The 4,648-nt window shown below is 21.2% G+C and overlaps 1 long non-coding RNA gene across 1 annotated transcript; it reads right to left on the bottom strand.

Annotated features, from left to right (window-relative positions):
- Positions 1–77: 77 nt before the first annotated feature.
- On the bottom strand, positions 78–1,588 carry LOC111617257. Its single transcript, XR_002755392.1, has 4 exons — positions 1,246–1,588; positions 1,030–1,157; positions 811–872; positions 78–723 (listed from the first exon to the last, which is right to left on the bottom strand). It is a non-coding gene; the product is annotated as an uncharacterized LOC111617257 (long non-coding RNA).
- Positions 1,589–4,648: the final 3,060 nt, after the last annotated feature.

The raw sequence follows: 4,648 nt of genomic DNA, 5'->3' as shown, positions 1-4,648 counted from the left end.
TAATTATTTCTGAAAACCAAAAAACATTAAAATTTAGTTTCAAATTCCTAAATTAATTTCAACTTTAATTCGGTTATTTTTTAAATTGCCTAGTTTGAGTTTATTATTAGATCTAAAAATTTTAGATGTATTTAGAATAAAATATTTAAAACAAATTACTTTTTAAAACGCAAAAAATTAAAAAAATTAGCAGTATTTGATAAATTTTAGAACTGAAAAAACACTGAAAATGAATCATTAAGCAAAGTTTACTGAAATCCATTAAGCCATTTATTTTTTCTATTATGTCCATTATCAAATGTCTTATTTTTTACTCCCAGATCTAAGAAAACGTTTTCCTTTTGAAATTCTTCCGGAGAAGTTTACTAGTTGCTTTATGGTTTTGTTCTTGGTCGATTTTTATGAAAACACTCGAAAGTTTTTAGTTGTACTGTACATATCAATAAATGGCAATACAAACGTTTTTAAATATATACGTCTCGAATTTTTTGTAATTGTTTTAATAAGAAGTTCTAAAATTGAAGCATTCATTTCATTTTGAATGAAAGAATAATTGTTTGTTTGCGTGATCAACATAAGGCCATTCCCTGCAAACAATTTCATAACATTACTTTATGTTTCTTTCTTTTGCACTATTTCCATGTCGTTTACAAATAATTCACCATCGTTATCTTCACAATCATTATTCGTGCAAAGGCGAACTTTTGCATTAACCTTTTTATCCTGAAATATAAATATCTTTTATAGTTTTTATATTTTGTCCATCTGACCAAACAATAACAACAACCTTCAAAAATTCTGAAAATTTACTTTTGCGGAAATTTTTAAATACTTTTTCTCCATTCCGGAATTAAATTGCAAAGTGAATAAAACTATGAAAAAGAAATTTTTAAAAAAATCAAATAAAAAGCTTTTGTTTTTTCAGTTAGATCTTCAAATTAATGTTTTATCAATAATTTTATTGAAATTAAAGAAATATTACGTAAAAAATATATTGGAAATAAAAAAAAATCTATAAAAGTACAGTACATGAAAATCAAACTTGTGCAAAGATCCTTGAATATATTTATAATTTTTTATTTATTCTATTATCTGATTATAATTTATGCAAATCGAAGCAGCTTTTTTTTACCCGTGACGACAAATATTCTCCATTTCTACAAATTAAGAAAAATATTATAACTCCAATCAAATTTACTCATTTTTAATATTCAAAATCGCAAATTATCTCTTGCATAAACGTACTACAAGTTAGAGAGCTACTGTGTTACTATGAAATATACAAACTTCCTGTTTTTTTTTTTATGTTGTTCAAGGCTATATTTCGATTCCTTTCAACTTATTTCAAAAATAGAATACAGCTTGAATAGCAAAAATCTCATTACGCATTTAAATATTTAAACAGTATATTAAGATATTTTTGTCATCCAGTATTGATATTAGGCTAGTATTATCGGCAAAAAACAGTATCTTTATCTTGAATATACCTGTTCTAATGATATGACACTTTACCTATTTAATAATAAAGAAATCATTGATGCAATACTTCTAAATTAAACTTAACAATGCGTTCAAGCGATTTATCTTTATTTATTAAATAATTGAGCAATTTATCAATTTAGCAAGTGATTTTATTAAAAATTTCTGATAGGAAATGTTGAAAAATTCTTTTAGTGATATATGTTATAATTAATATAATTATAATAAATTTTTTAAAATATGAAATTAAATACAATAATAAATTTCCTTCGCTATTTATAAATGAAAATACGTTACTGCAAATATAAAAAGAAGTTTCGAATGTCTTGAAAATACAGAATATCAAATTTAAAAGATAATTTATTGTCACATGTGAAAATGAACATGCGTTAATTATAAAAATAGAATGAATCACACCCGGAATAATTTACGATAAAGAAAACCTTATTTTTATTAGGAAATTAAAATATTAAAAGCAACTAAAGTTGAAAAATATGTTTCAAATTATCAATTTAACAAAAAAATATTATAGTACGATTATCTGTATTCGTGTGATAATTCGAACTGATAAACACAAATATAATTACTATTATGTATTTGTATAGAAATATTACTATAATATATGAATATTGATATCTAACAAATAAAATTTTTTTGCATTTCACAACTTTACCATTACGACAAAATAATTTAATAAAATTTTACGGGAAATTTAACCGGATATTTCATCAAAACACCGGACGTTGCGAAGATTTATTTACTCGTATTCCTGTTGAAATGGAAAAAAAAAATCACATTTAAGAAAAAAATGTTAATTTTTCCGAAGCGCACAAATGACTACACGCTGACACTTCACGTGAATTTCAACCTACCCATGTATAACGTAACTATAGTAACAAACTACTTTATTTGATCAATGCTTGTAAATTTATCACTATTGACATACTACTCTTATTAAATATTACCGAAATTATATCGAATAATCTTTCTTTTGTAAATATAATTTTGAATTTTATACTGTTAGTTTTTATATTTATATAAGAATGTTCCTTTCAAATTATTGAAAATAATACTCTTGTATTTTTAATTACATTAGAATCCATATCTAAAATAACATAATAAATATGTCGTTATGAATATACTATTAAGTAAATATGAATATCAGTAATTATGATAAAAGCTGAAATAACTATATATTACTTTTTTCCAATAAATCTAAATCACAATTTTAAATCTAATATTTTTAAATGATAACGTTTCAATTTTTTTTAATTAGAAAAATTTTTAATAGATTTGCTAGAAAANTTTCCGAAGCGCACAAATGATTACACGCTGACACTTCACGTGAATTTCAACCTACCCATGTATAACGTAACTATAGTAACAAACTACTTTATTTGATCAATGCTTGTAAATTTATCACTATTGACATACTACTCTTATTAAATATTACCGAAATTATATCGAATAATCTTTCTTTTGTAAATATAATTTTGAATTTTATACTGTTAGTTTTTATATTTATATAAGAATGTTCCTTTCAAATTATTGAAAATAATACTCTTGTATTTTTAATTACATTAGAATCCATATCTAAAATAACATAATAAATATGTCGTTATGAATATACTATTAAGTAAATATGAATATCAGTAATTATGATAAAAGCTGAAATAACTATATATTACTTTTTTCCAATAAATCTAAATCACAATTTTAAATCTAATATTTTTAAATGATAACGTTTCAATTTTTTTTAATTAGAAAAATTTTTAATAGATTTGCTAGAAAAGATTATTATTAAAACAAAATTAATATTTTGAATCAGAGATTAACAACTGTTCCATTCTTTATTTTTGAGAACTTAATATATGTTTGCATTTTTAATTACAATAAAAAACTCATAAGTCATTTTAGAGAAACTAATTGCTTTTTAACAAATGAATAAATACTTGAAAGCAATTTTTTACTATCTTAATAAATAAGTCAAATTTATGGTTTGGACCTAAATCACAAATACTAGTATACAGTATACATAAACACAAAGTAAACATCTTTTATTAATAAAAAAAAAAAAAAATTTGTCAATGGTTATTAATCAAATGTTATTTGATGCAGTGAAGAGAAACTAATAACTAGTATATGGAAATATTTAATCATAAAATAAAGTAAAAACTTGAATAATTTTAGTTCATAGTGTTCTAAATTTTATAATAAATTAATCATGTATAATTATTACAGGCTTTTATAAGTATGATTGTTAAATTTTAAAACAATTTATAAGGAAGATTATCTTCCTTATAAATTGAATTTTAATTGAAATTAAAATAGAAAAATGTAATTTTTCTAATCTTTTATTATGATAAATCAAGCAATAATAATGATTGTTGTATTTTCTATTATTGTTAATATCTATTAGATTCGCTTTATAAATTCAAAAAATATTTTATAGTAATCATAAAAATCATAATAAAGCAGCATATTGTAAAACAATTTTTAAAATATTTTCCAGCAATGAAAAAGAAAATATAATCTAAAGTATTTGTTGTGTTAAAAGTAATATATTCCTAAAAATATTTTCTTTAAATCATTTGTTAACTTTGTAAATATTTTATTTTTTAAATAATTTGGAATTGAATTTAAAATTGAAATTCTAATTTGTTTGTCATCAATTAAATATATTTTTATCAATATAATTTAAATGAATACATATTTTAAATTATATATGAAGCATCTTTTTTTAAATGGCATTTTAATTCATATTAATCAGAAAAATATCTATTCTTTGAATAATAATCAATATTGAAATTTATATGGTACTAAATAATTTACATAGAATTAAAAATTCAAATAGTTTTTAATATTTAATCTAAAAGTACAGTATTCATTAATTATTAGTTATATCACTCCATTTTCAAATTAATCACTATTGTATCTTTCTATTAATTCAAATAAATCATATTCCATGAGAAGCTAAAAAATCTATATCACGCTCCTGTCTTTGCATTAGTTAATAAGTGCCGAACAATTTTAATATATTCCAAAATATGCATTAAATAAATATTACAATTTTGTGTATGAATATTTGTTAAAATAATGCCAAGTTTCTTAAAACACTATAATATATTTTAATTTTAAATGCAGAAGGCAAATTAAAAGAGAATTTTAG

Source organism: Centruroides sculpturatus, unplaced genomic scaffold (assembly GCF_000671375.1).
Source record: "Centruroides sculpturatus isolate CEXI.00-Female unplaced genomic scaffold, Cexi_2.0 scaffold5267, whole genome shotgun sequence".
NCBI lineage: Eukaryota > Metazoa > Arthropoda > Arachnida > Scorpiones > Buthidae > Centruroides > Centruroides sculpturatus.
The sequence above is the reverse complement of the archived record's forward strand: the minus strand, read 5'-3'. Positions and strand labels throughout refer to the sequence as shown.